This window comes from Narcine bancroftii, chromosome 10, assembly GCF_036971445.1.
Source record: "Narcine bancroftii isolate sNarBan1 chromosome 10, sNarBan1.hap1, whole genome shotgun sequence".
Lineage (NCBI taxonomy): Eukaryota > Metazoa > Chordata > Chondrichthyes > Torpediniformes > Narcinidae > Narcine > Narcine bancroftii.
In genome coordinates, this window is record NC_091478.1 from 3681218 (window position 1) to 3695911 (window position 14694).

At 40.9% G+C, this 14694-nt stretch overlaps 1 protein-coding gene across 10 annotated transcripts in view; it reads left to right on the forward strand.

Moving 5' to 3' along the window:
* The window catches only part of LOC138744086 (serine/threonine-protein kinase 32C), a 207999-nt gene that overhangs the window by 112733 nt on the left and 80572 nt on the right, over positions 1 to 14694 (forward strand). The gene's annotated exons all lie outside the window — the stretch shown is intronic.

Genomic DNA, 14694 nt, shown 5'->3' on the forward strand with positions numbered 1-14694 from the left:
AAAGCTTGATATTCTCTGCATCAGTACTCTGCTTTCTTCAGCTATGAAAGCAGCATCTTCTACATGAGAATGCCAGTTATACTGTGGAACTGTGAATTAGTGAATGCTGTGATACTAATTGTGGTTAGATCCCACTCAGCAACAGAAAAGGAAAATAAATGACAGATGATGGAAAACAAATAAAAATAGGAAAAGCTGGATGTTCTCAGCAGGTCAGGCATCGTCAGTGGAGAGATCAAAACATCATTAACATTTCAGAATAGGAATTTGAAGGTTCATAAATTTAAAATGTTTCTTTCAGTCTGGTTTCTTTCCACAGATGTGGCCTGACCTGCTTAAACCATTATTTTCTACTTTTATTTTGCTCGAATAATTAGTCTACGAGGTCAGTCCTGTTGCGGGTCTTGGTGAGTCTTTTGGTGAAAATGTTGGTGCTAACTCTTTGTGGTTGTTCAGTGGCCACTTCAGAGATGGGGAGGTTGGTAAACTGGGAGGGGGGCGGAGGATTTAAGGATGATGGGGAACTGGCACAGAAGAGGTGTGGGGCAGATCAATCATAACCTTACTGATTGGTAGAGCAAAATAGAAGAGTGACTCCTGCTTCCATTTTCTTGCAATATTGTGTTCTAGAGTGAATGAGGTGAGTAGAAAATTGTAACTGGTGTCAGAGGTAAATCCTGCATAAATTCTGGGGGGATGAGAGGAGGGATCCAGGATCATCAGGAACTCTGAAGGAAAGTGAAAGGGTCCACAACCTCAGCCAAAGAATTGAAGGGAAAGGCACATTAGAGCTCAGCATCCTGCTGCCATCTGACTTGGTGGAGTGGAATAAAGGGAAAGTCTCTGCGATGAACTGGTGATTCAGAATCAGCAAGGAGAAGAGGAATGTGAAGAAGGAGAGCTGGAGGAAGATGAGAATCAAAGATATCGAAATCTTTCATGCCTGAATGGAAGGAAGAGTCACTTCTGGATGCCATTCTTGTCAAGCCTGTTCCTAGAGAAAGGAAAAAGGCTAACATTGATGAAGTGTCATTTTGTGTCCAAATGAAAACAAAACCAATAAAATTTCTTGATGCAGTTACTGCTGTAATATTTCAATAGCTCTAATAGCAATATTCTGTAGAACTGCAGTTTTGAACTCGTATCCAGTATCTACAGGATTTGGTGGATGTGGATTTTCTGGTTGCTTCAGACTCACTCTTCCAATGCCGAACTAAGACACTGGCATTAAGCATAAAAATTTTAAAAGACCAAAAAACAGTGTAAAATGTAAAATAATTTGAAAAACAAAATCAGTACTGTTGAGCTTAATTATGTAAAGCAAACTTTAATCAGGTAATTCCTGTAACTTGCAAAAGCCCAGATGCTGACGCTGTAACTACATTGCACGAACCACTACTCTAACCATGCTGCTGTCTGTTGTATGTGGTTTGTGGAGAAACACATGGCCTTCCTGCCTGTCTGGAACATTGTGGATGGTCATATGTCCTCCCTGTCTGAATCTTATTCAAAAGTCACATAACCTGTAAATCAAGGTTGGACTCCAGGCACCCATTAGTGCACACCTTGCTGTTGGTTGGTTTAAATGACCTCGGGTCATTTCTGGCTAGGTGCCCAGATCAGAAGTGTATAAGACATTGATGTACAGCACATTTCTTTCTCTCTGCCTCATGGTCCAAGTCCCGGACGCCACTCCATGCCAGGTCAATATTGCGGACATCGCTGGAGTGTTACGGGTAAGGTATGCAGTATGCTGAAGCAGAGTGTAATATTACAATGGATCAATACTTGAAGAAAGCCACACCTACGTTGGTACAGGAAACCAGGTATGTGCAAGAGTCCCTGTTCATTGTGTGTGTACTCCAGTGTGTGAGCTTGTCAGGTATAGATTCACTATTGTCAAGAGTCCACTCTAGGTCTGAGGTGAATGTCCATATTGTTACTTAAGTGAAATAGTAATCGAGCACCATTTAACATTCTCCCCTGTTTGTCTCCTGTGTGTTAATTAAAGTTGCGCGTGATTGTAACACTTGTGATCAGACTTGTTTCTCTGAACCCACTGAACCTGATACTCTTCCCATCACGACACTGTCGTAAGTAAACTCCCTCCCCCAAGCTTACAGATAAAACCTTACCAATGTTCTTAATAATATTCTCAAAAGATAAAGGTTCTTACTAGGCAGGGATAGGGCGACACTTTGGGAGAGTCGCCCCAGCGACAAGCAGCTTCCTGGATGACACCATTTTATTCAAACACAACCGGGGTGCTCCAGTGGTGAATGTTTGTTTCTATCTCCATCAAGAGTTTGTTTGTTGCTTTGGAGAACATTTACTTTGATAATTCAAAACTTCTGTTTAATTTTTTTATTTATCCTTATTCACCCATCTGTTTTATTTTTACAGTTGCATGGGGTTGCCCTTTGCTTGAATTCCAGATAACGGGGATTTTACTGTAATTTTGTTTACCTTACAGAGCTGTGCCTCTGTTCAACTACTCTCCCAGATGACGAGATTAGTGGGCAGCCTTTAAAACGGAGGTGATAGGAACAGCTTGTCACAGAGGATGGTGAATCTGGGGCATTCTACATCCTGGAGTGCTGTGGAGGTGGGAACATTCGAAGAGGAAATTGGTAAAATTGACTGATAATGGGCAAGAACGATGGCTAGCATGCACATCATGAGCTAGAGGTTCTGCTTCTGCACTGCAGAACTCTGATTTTCATGACTTTGTTTTGAAAGATCAGTGAATTGAGGGCTGTGGGGATCTAGTACAGAAGAGGGAATGTGTCCTGGGATAGATGAACCCCTATTGTATTGGAGAGACCCAGTGACCTACTCCTGCTCTTATTTTCTTATGTCCTTTAAAAAAGGTATCTCTAACAGTGCAGCATTCCTTCAGTACTGCTTAGGAATGTCAGTTCAGATTTTTATTCTCAAATCTCTGAAATGAGACTTCAGCCTTTTGGAGGTGAGAGCATTCCCAGTTGAGCAACAGAACATCGCACAGATGAACAAGTTAGTGAATCAGACACTGGGCAGTGCAGGGGTTAGTACAGTAGAAGACTTCGCCTTGAAAAATCACCATCAGTGCTATTTTTATCTCTGGTCTAATTCAAAGTTTGAACAAACAGAACCAAAAATACAATTCTACAGAACATTACTGATCGAGTTATCTAGGTGTAACTGTTTTTTATTTATAGATGAGTCAGGGAGAGCACTTTAAATTTGTGGAACAAAAAGAGCCAGTTATGTTCTGCCATATCAAATCATACCCACAACACTGTGGGTTCATTCCCAGCATTTTAATGTTGTGCAAGAGTGACAGTAATCCTATCTATGGGGACTCCCTCATTATTTCATGAGACCCCTGTCTTTTGCAACGTGTAAATTGATGCCTGACTGCATGCAGTTTCAGTGCATCTCCTGCCTCAGGTCTCTTGTTGGATGCTTTGTTCCCATGGGAATTGGTCTCAAATGCAGGCAGATATTTTGTACATTTTACATGAACGATTTTGACCAACGCGTCAACACATTTGTGTGCATGTGCACAGACTTGCTGAATTGTTTTTACTTTCATTGGGTCCTTCCAAGGTACCCTGGCTTTCACATAATAGTCTTGATCCATCTGCCCTCCCTATCCTTTGGCCTTGGATAATTTGGACCCATACTTGCTCAGTGCCCGAAGCTGATCATTCTTTTAATCCATTTGAAGTGGGAGCTGACATTTTTGGATTATGCAACTTTATTTGGAATTGTGCCATTTTGACCTTGCACCAATTATTTTTATATTATTTATCTGCTGTTTGGCTTAATTAAAGCTTCTATTTTTGGCTCTTCTGATTCTATCACTCCTTCATTTATAAATTTTATTTTTTCAGTGACTTTACAATCTGCTCATTTCGTGTTGGAGGATTTAAGAATGTTAATGTATAAGCAAAAACAATTAGGAATAGTCTGCAATATCTTAGGAGCACTGGCTAGAGGAAGAAAGAGTAATCGACAGTTCCCTTTGTTACGGGCCCAGAGGACCCTAAAACCCAGCAGCAATAGAAATTCACCAAGACAAATGGTTACTTAAATAAAAGTTGCTTTTAATTTTTTTAAACATAAAAATTAATTTCACCAAACTTAACCCCCTTCTAATTCTAGGCACACGTGTATGTAACGTGTATATAAGTTCAGGAAAATTCTTTGATTCACAGATCAATCTCACTTCTCACTCCTCCAAGTTTACCCGGGATCAGGCAATTCTTATACTGTCTACAGAATTTAACATTTATGAATTTTCACCAGGCTTGATGCTTAAAGGTAAATAGTTACTGCTCAGGAAGGTTCTCATTGGTTTCAGAGAGATTTATTGCTCGTTGGACACACTCAAACTGATTTCCTCTGATCAGTGCCTTGCTGAAGAAACTCACCCCATGGGTTTTCCAAATGATAACGTCTTCTTCCAGGTCACTACAGAGTTTCTCTTGTTTCCCTTATTTCAGGAGAAATGCTGTAGCCAGCCATTTCCTCTTGTAAGGACTACAAGGGTTTTCAATAGGCTGAACTTAGAACTCACAACCCATCTTCAAAATGGGGCTTTCAACAACCTTGCCATATTGCAATCTCGAGAAACTACTGTAGAACTGACCTCTCTCTCTTTCTCTCTCCAAAGAATCACATGTATTTTTTCTCTCTCTGTTTGCAAAACCACATGATCCCTCTGAGAACAGCAAACTGCAACCAGACCGATTGCTGACACCAGAATTCGTTCTGAACCTGGACATCCGTTGCTTTAAAGACAAAAAATCCATTTACTCCACAACATCGGTCCAATTAACACCTACTTGTGAAGTTTCCATAGGCATTCTTCATAGTTTCTGTAAAGTCACTGTGAGCATGAAGTCTCTGCTTATGCACAGCTCTTGCATTTCAAATGAGATGTATTTTGTGAAATGTTGATGTCTGTTTGCGAAGTGATCTATACTAAACCCCCCACAATCCATTTATTTTAAAGACATATTTATATATATTAAATATAACTGAAAAACAGTTCAGCAGAGATATTTTGGGAGTGATCCCTTTATAAATGCAAAGCAAAAAGAATATTGAATTACACATGTATCATAAAATCCTCTAGATTTTAGGATTCTTGGTGAGATCATTGGGCCACAAAATCTAACCTGGTCCATGATTATACCAATAACATATATATCTACCAGTAATATTTGAGGATAACTGCATCTTTGTGGTCTTAATAATTAGAGAGCCATTTGCAAGAAAAATGTCTTGTGCTTATTTTCCAGGAAATAATTTAAAAATTCTGACACTATCCCACAATTCTTTTCAAACTCCTCGATTCTGCATCCACCTTGCCCACATGAATGAATGCCCAAGAACTAAAGAGCAATCTCTGATAATACATCGAAGGAAAATATTTATTATAATAAAAAGATATCCTTCCAAAAAGTATTTCCATTTTCTTCATTTCTCTCCGTGTTAAGATGCATCCACAGTTCTAGTTATCTTCATGTGAGTGCCAGGATGATTAGTGGGTGTGACAGGACTTGCATTAGCAACAGTTGCCTCATTATTCAGAACCCTCTGACAATCCAACTTCCTTTAGAATTACAGCCCTTCGATCTCAGCGTGCACTATGTGTTTATGCAGTCATGAGATGAATGCTTCTGATGAAGCAAATGTTCTGTAAAATTTCCTTCTCTGTTAAGAAATAGTCACAGCGATTGAAATAAAAAGTGATCGCTTCAATTACAGAATAACAATGTCATTCTGACAGGCTGTAGAAATACAAGGACATCATGAGGTCTGCCTCCTCCTTTCCACATTGCCATTTTATTCCTTCAGTTTTCTTGACTCCTAAACATTTGTCATATATATATTGAAGATGCTTGAAGACTGAGTATCCATCACCTTTGTGGAGGAAAATTCCATTGATTCATAAATTTCAGAGGAAAAAGTCCAATGTTCAAGTCCTTATCTAATCTCGTCTGCCCTTTGTTCTAAAGTAGTGACACCCAGTTCAGATTCTGCACCTGGAGGAAACATTCAGCTTCCACCCATCAAGCCTTCTCATGTATTGAGATTGCCTTTACAGTCTTCATTAGCCCTTTTCACACTGGCTAACCTGTAAATTGACCGTTCAATGAACCTGGTTAAAGAAGGCGTTCACCTTATCCCAGAATTGTCTTTTGAACCTTTGTAACACCACCTTCTGAGGCAATACATCTTTACTTAAGTAAAGGGGCATTGTTGTACACTTAATATTGGATGTTCTTTCACCTGTTTAGTACAACTTAATCTTACATTCCAATCATTTTTATCGTTAAGTTTAATATGCATTGCCGTGATTAATAGATTGGTGTAACTACTTTTTTTTTTTTTTTTTTTTTTTTTTTTTTTAAATTTTTTTATTTTTCACACCATAAATCACATTAGCCATGATATACACTATTTCTTTTCACACATATACAGTGACTTTTTCTCCCCCCCCCCCCTTTCCTCCCAAACCACCCCCCCACCCCCCCCTCTCATCCATTTTAGGTATACAATCTAGGTTGCATTAAGCCAGTCAGACAATGTTGTCATTCAACCAAATTACACCAGAAATTCTACTGAGTCCATTCTTTTCTTTCCTTCTCCTTCCATCAACTTAGGTAATGTTTGTCCCCGGTAGGTTTTTGCTATTGTATTTAATGTAAGGCTCCTATACTTGTTCGAATATTTCAATGTTATTTCTTAACCAATATGTTATTTTTTCTAATGGAATACATTTATTCATTTAAATTTGGTAGTTTCTTCCTTTTAATTTGGTTATGTATTCCATTAATATTTAAAGACATATAGTTCAGCGTAGCCCTTTTATATTTTGTTTATCTTCTCTTTCCGTTTTTCCATCATTACCTTTCCTCCTTTTCCATTTCTGTTTTCTTATTTTCAACTCTTTATAAGACAACATTCCTACAACATCTAACATTTTCCTTATTCTCCTATTTCTATCTTATTTATCCCCAATCTCCCCTTCACCTCCTGAGTTGTCCTTTATCCCTTGTCGGACAACCACATCTCCCCTCTCCATTTGGATTTGCGAATCCACTCGCAAGCGTCAACTGATTTTGCAGTGACCGCTATTTCCCCCCACCCCGCCTCCCCCAGAAAAGATTTCACTTTTCATATGTCACAAAGGTCCCTCTTTTAATTCCCTCCTTATTCTCTCTATTCCATTACCTTCCCTTATTAATTCTTGTCTATACTATCCATATTTTCCTCTAAGTACAGATACATTCATGTATGCTCATTGTCTCTATTCACTCTTATACCTCTTTACCTGCATACATATCAATCGTGATCATTTTTACTCTCATTACCCGTCTTCATCCCTCAGTCTATTTTTGTCTTTACCCACATACATATCAGTCGTGATCATTTTAACTCTCATTACCCGTCTTCCTCCCTCAGTCTATTTTTGTAATTGTTCTGCAAATTTTCGTGCTTCTTCTGGATCCGCGAATAGTCTGTTTTGTTTTCCTGGAATAAATATTTTCAATACCGCTGGATGCTTTAGTATAAATTTATACCCTTTCTTCCATAAAATCGCCTTTGCTGTATTGAACTCTTTTCTCTTCTTTAGGAGTTCAAAACTTATATCTGGATAAATGAAGATTTTTTGCCCTTTATACTCCAGTGGTTTGTTGCCCTCTCTTACTTTTTCCATTGTCTTCTCCAGTACCTTTTCTCTTGTAGTATATCTTAGGAATTTTACTACAATAGATCTTGGTTTTTGTTGTGGTTGTGGTTTAGAGGCCAATACTCTATGTGCCCTTTCTATTTCCATTTCATGCTGTAGTTCTGGACATCCTAGGGTCTTAGGGATCCACTCTTTTATAAACTCCCTCATATTCTTGCCTTCTTCATCTTCCTTAAGGCCCACTATCTTTATGTTATTTCTTCTGTTATGGTTTTCCATTGTATCTATTTTTTGAGCTAGTAGTTCTTGTGTCTCTTTAGTTTTTTTATTAGATTCCTCCAATTTCTTTTTTAAGTCTTCTACCTCCATTTCTGCTGCTACTGCCCGCTCTTCCATCTTGTCCATTTTCTTTCCCATTTCTGTTAAGGTCATCTCCATTTTATTTATTTTCTCTTCTGTGTTGTTTATTCTTTTTCTTAAATCCTTAAATTCCTGTGTTTGCCATTCTCTAAATGATTCCATGTATCCTCTAATAAGAGCAAGTATATCCTTTACCTTGCCTCTCTTTTCTTCTTCTATTTCACCATACTCTTCCTCTTCTTCTTCCTCTGGGTTGGCCATCTGTTGTTTCTTTGCTGCCCTTTCCTCCTCTTCTATCTTGTTTCTATTGTCTTCTGTGGTCTCTTCTTGCTGCAGGTGTTCTGCAGCTGTCGTTGCCGGCTGTGGAGATCGACTCCCCAGCTGGTCCCCCCTCCCGTCGGTGTGTTTTTTTTCATTCGCATCGCGCATGCGCGAAACTTCGCGCATGCGCGGTTGCGCACTTTTGTTCGGCTCTGCGAGCCATTTTTGTAGTCCATTATTTACCGACCTGAGGGAGCGGGTTTCTCTCTCCGCAGCGGGCCTCTTCGGACAGGTAAGGCCTTCACCTTTTTCCTCCTTTGTCTTCTCTTCCTCTCTTCTTACCGTTGCTTTCGACTTTTCTTTTTTTGTCGCCATCTTCTTTCCACCTTTATACTCACTTTTCTGTAACTTTTATTTCTGTGCCTTTGTGTTTTCTCTTGTTTTTCCCGACTTTTCTGGAGAGGGCTGGAGTTCACCGTCCGGCCACTACTCCATCACGTGACTCCTCCGATTGGTGTAACTACTTGATTAATAGATTGGTGTAACTACTTGTTAACTTTAATGACTTGCATGAAAAAGGACCAGATCTTTTTAAATATTAACATTTTTCAGTCTCTTGCCAAATTTGAAAAAAAAATTGCTGTTCTGGTTTTCCCCCCAAATTGATAATCTCCCATTTCTTCATGTCACATTCTTGTTCATTTGTTTTATCTGGATCTCTTTCCGTCTTTGCATCCTATTGGCGGTCGGCTGTCTAGCCTGCGTTGGCGGTCGGCTCTCCAGCCTGCGTTGGCGGTCGGCTCTCCAGCCTGCGTTGGCGGTCGGCTCTCCAGCCTGCGTTGGCGGTCGGCTCTCCAGCCTGCGTTGGCGGTCGGCTCTCCAGCCTGCGTTGGCGGTCGGCTCTCCAGCCTGCGTTGGCGGTCGGCTCTCCAGCCTGCGTTGGCGGTCGGCTCTCCAGCCTGCGTTGGCGGTCGGCTCTCCAGCCTGCGTTGGCGGTCGGCTCTCCAGCCTGCGTTGGCGGTCGGGGCTCCAGCCTGCGTTGGCGGTCGGCTCTCCAGCCTGCGTTGGCGGTCGGCTCTCCAGCCTGCGTTGGCGGTCGGCTCTCCAGCCTGCGTTGGCGGTCGGCTCTCCAGCCTGCGTTGGCGGTCGGCTCTCCAGCCTGCGTTGGCGGTCGGCTCTCCAGCCTGCGTTGGCGGTCGGCTCTCCAGCCTGCGTTGGCGGTCGGCTCTCCAGCCTGCGTTGGCGGTCGGCTCTCCAGCCTGCGTTGGCGGTCGGCTCTCCAGCCTGCGTTGGCGGTCGGCTCTCCAGCCTGCGTTGGCGGTCGGCTCTCCAGCCTGCGTTGGCGGTCGGCTCTCCAGCCTGCGTTGGCGGTCGGCTCTCCAGCCTGCGTTGGCGGTCGGCTCTCCAGCCTGCGTTGGCGGTCGGCTCTCCAGCCTGCGTTGGCGGTCGGCTCTCCAGCCTGCGTTGGCGGTCGGCTCTCCAGCCTGCGTTGGCGGTCGGCTCTCCAGCCTGCGTTGGCGGTCGGCTCTCCAGCCTGCGTTGGCGGTCGGCTCTCCAGCCTGCGTTGTGTTTTTGGCTCATCGGGATAGATCACATACTTCCTTTCCAAATAAGCAATTGATGTAGGTTGTAAAGCGCAGTGGCCTATGCGCTATATCCACGAAGTGAGTCTCCAAAGATGATATCTTTATTTCTACACTATTTTCTACTAACCAGCTCTCATTTCATTCTAATATAGTCTGACAAACTTTTGTTGTGGCACTTCATCAAATGCTTTCAGAAAATCAATATGCACTCCAATCATTGGCTCCTTCTCCACTCTGCTGGTTACAATTTCAAACCCTCAAGCTATTTGTTGCACTATTTTCCTTTCTCTATCGATTCTGCCCAATGATATTAGGTCTTTTTAGTGTTCTGTATCCATTGCCAAAATAACAGATTGCAGCACTTGGCCTGACCTACCCCTTTGAAATATTTTATGATTCACAATGTTATTAACTATCTTGCATTTGCGCGAGCCATGGCCATTCTAAAGTCCAGCAAGCTGCAAAAGCTCAAAACTAATTCTTGTTGCACCAAAAGTGAAAGCCCAAGATATGAATTTTGAGCAGTTTAGCTCTATTAACAAGCAATTAATCACCAGTACTGATAGACCTTTTAACTTCTTCATTCGCTTCAGATCCTTTGTTTACATTTCCAAAATGATTAAGTTTGGGGGGGGGGGAGAAATAGGAGGAGGAGTAGGGACAAGTTTACAGAGCAAGAGATCATATCCACACAGAGTCTTCAGGTGAATGTGTGAGGCAGTTACCTGCCAGTTTGAATTTGGTGTGTCTGAAGGTGCCTGTTCTCTCATCTGCTGTGGGCCAAGTATTAGGAGTTCATATTACTTGTTAAATGGTGCAACTGTCACAGTATGGAGAGCATAGCCGGAAGTTGGTTGGAGCAAAGGGATCACGAAAGACTTGGAGTTAAAAGCTATAAAACCCTTTTTTCATGCACAACTCGTGTTTTGACTTCAGGGTATAATTACAGAATAACAAGCCTCCATAAAATTTTCCATTATAAATGTGGACATATGAATTCAGAAGTAAAAATCAGGATATAGTCAGAAATATGAATTTTAATGAGATTTATTTTTAAGAAATGCTTTTTTTGCAACTAGAATAGAACATTTACATGTGAAATGTGTAGCTCTTCTGGATCCCAGCTGATTCATTGCAATGAAAGTACTCTTAAAAGGTCATCCACTTAAACAGTTAATTTTGTTCCTTTCCCCCCAACCAGATGGTATTTCAAACAATTTAGCTTTTTTTCCTGATCTGCAATTTTTATTGATCTTTTTCCTATCTGCTTTTAAATAAAATATTACTTCCGGACACCTGAATCTTTTGTACTTTTACAGTGGCACTGTACCACAGATAATAGCTCAGAATTTAATGCTGAGTATAGAATTGTAATATATCTTCACAGCAAACACTTAATGTTTAGTTAGAAGATCAGAATAGTTGCGAGAAAGAATGCCTCACACCATCGTGTTACAGCATTTTCTGTTTAAAAAAAAACCCATGACAATATGCATGGATTTAACATTTGGAAGAGTTAATATATGCCCATTTCCAGTAAAGAACCATCTGTTTCCAACGTGCGGGCTTAGTTCAGTGATTATTCAGCTCAGAAACCTCAACTGAAAAACATTCTTGCATTCTAACACCTTGGTCAGTTTCCATGTGAGGCAATTACAAAAACGTACTATTTCCTTGGGCATTGCAGAGTCCCATGAAATTTTCTTTTTCTGAATATTTTGAATGAGAAGATAAAAGCTGAAACATCAGGCTTTCCTTCTCACTGGGATAGAGATACAAAGAAGAAGTAATGCCATAATTGAATAGGCAGAGATTTAGATACCTTTTATGGATATGTAGAAACTTGAATATCATTTTAAATAACATTTGTAAATTAGCATTCTGCAGAGATTTTTTTTCTGATGAAGTAAACACAAAAGTGATTTCACTTGCATGTTTCAAGTCTAATTGTGAGGATGGACAGCATGGTTAGCGAAGCAGTTCGTGGTGCATACTATTAGAGTGCAAGTGTATTTTTGATTTGTCTGTAAGGATTTAAAAAATTTCTCCCCTTGATCCTGTGGGATTCCTCCGGATGCTCTGGTTTCTTCCCACATTCGTACGGGGTTTGTACATTAATTGGTCTCATGGGTGTAATCGGGCGGCACGGACTCGTGGCCTGGAGGAACAGTGACCGTGCTGTCTCTCAATTTTAAACATGAAAACATTTGCTGAGAAATGGCTGGTGCTCACAGAGGTGGATTAATCTGTTATTGGACATTAAACCCAATGATGGACATGCTGTTGAAAAGTGGATTTTGGCCGTTTAGTCAACCTTGGATTGGGCTGTGGATCAGCTGCAGATGATTGGTTGTGGTGGGGGATGCAGTTTTGGTTGGGACAATTGTTGGCAGAGTGGATTGTAATTGATGGTTATCCGTTGGTGAGTGGGGATTGCTGGATGTCATTCAGTTGGTGTGAGATTGATGGGAAGGAGATGTTTGCATTAAGACATGGCCATTTTCAAACTCATTCGTAGTTATTAATAATATGCCAAAGGAAGAAATTAATATTTTCCGTCTGAATCAGATTTTCCAAGTGAGCTTTATTCGTGACCTGTTTAAGAATGCACATATCCTAATTTTATTTCCATCATTTCTTTGAACTAATTTTACTGTTGTGAAATAAATAAATTTAATTGGGTGTTTTCCACATTTTGGTGCTTTTGTTTTTACAAATGGCTATATTTTGTATTAATCTGGTCCAATTTACATTCTGTGAGCATATTGAGTTGTTAACAAAGAATCCTAAAATAACTGAGCCTTTAATGGACATGTATTGTCATTGTGGGTTTTGCAAGTACAATTAAAAGATAGAAATGGAGCAATTCGTGATTATTTTTTGGAAGTACTTCATTGGTGAGAACATTGATTAAAAACGAGACCATTAGAAATAGGAGCAGAATAGGGCCATTTGGACACATTTGCAAAGGCCTTCAGAAAATCCAAATAAAAATGTCCACTGACTTTCCTTTGCCCTGCTCGTTACTTCCTCAAAGAACTGCCAAAGATTGTCAGTCAAAATCTGCCTTGGAAGAAACCATGCTGATTTTGGATTGTATTATCTTGTTAACTCTCAAGTACCTAATCATTAATAGTGCACTGCAGAAACTTCCCAACCACTGAAGTCAGATTAACCGGCTGATAATTTTTCATTGTTTGCCTTTCTGCCTTCCTGTAGAGTGGAGTGACAATTGCAATTTTGCAATTTTCCTGTCCTCTGCAACCACTTCTCATGCATTCACAATCTCTTCAGCTCCCTCCTTTACAACCCTAGAGTCCAGTCCGTCCGATCCAGTTGACATCCACCTTCAACTCCACCAGCTTTACATTTCTGACCAAACTCCCTTCCGCTCTGACTCACTCAAATTTCTGGCAAATTGCTGGTGTCCTCCACAGTGAAAACTGTTGCAAAATACCTATTCCATTTACCTGCCTTTCTTTGTTCACAATTTCCACTTCTCTAGTGCCATTTTCCAGCAGTCCGATGTTCACTCCTGCCTCTTTTAATCTTCACATATCTAAGAAAAAAAATTGGTATTAACTTTAATGCTGTTGGTTAAATTACCCGCATATTTAATCTTTTCTCCCCTTATTTCTTTTCTGGTCACCTTCTGTTGGTTTTATGCTAATTTGTGCAATGCCAGTGGCCCTCTCTTTTACTTTTATGTCTACTTCAACGTTCCTTGTCGGTCACAGTTGCTTCACTATCCCATTAGAATGCTGCTTCTTTCAGATAAAATAATCCTGTCTTTTCAGTTACTTTTGGAAATTCCTGCCATTGGTGCTCTTACATTGTCCCTCCTACGGCCCCCATCTAATCTGCTGACCCCACCATCGCCTGAACCCTGGTCCTAGCACAGTTCAGGTGGAGTCTGTCCCATCAGAGCAGTTTCTTCCTCAGAACTGACACCAATGCCCCACATAGAACCTCTTGTTCTCCTCACATTATTATTATCCACATGGACCGTGGCAACTGAATTTTCTCCTCCCTCTCCAAATTCCTCTGCAGGTCAGATGAGATGTTCTGAGCCTGGGTATCATGTAGGCAACACAGCAGTCTGTATTCTTGATCAATGATGTATAAAATTGTCTATTTCCCTGACGATACCATTCCCAATTACCGTAACTTTTTTTCTTTTCACGGTGCCGGGGTCAGGTTTCTCATCCCTCCTACAGCCCCTTCTCTCAGCCTTACAGGGAGCAAGAGGCTCCTTCAGCACTACCACTTGGATCACCCTACCTCCTTCACTCTCAGTCACTCCCTCTTGTCCCCTACCACACACCGGAATTGAATCAGTGAATCTAATGGGGGTGACTGCCTCCAGAAAACACCATCCAGGTAACTCGTCCCCTCCCCTTCCTGATGTTTCAGTGTTTGAAGCATTGTTTCCAAATCATCCACTTTGACCCCCGAGTTTCTTGTGGAACCAACACTTGCTGCAGGTGTGGCCATCTGGAATCACAACTGCTCCACGAACTCCCACAAGTTGCAGTTATATCGCATCACCCGATCCCCGATCCTCACTATTTAATTTGCTGAACTTGATCTAGAATCCAGAAAATAATGATATACAAGCCAAAATATTTTAAAAAAAACTTCGCCACAAACATTGTTCAAACTTCACTTTTATAAGCTGGTTGTTTTAGGGGGGTATTAAGCAAATCTATGCCAGCGAGTTAGCATTTTGATGAAGTTTTTCATCTGGAGTTTTATGCTATAAATAAAACATCAATTAAATTGGAACTACTTTTGTAT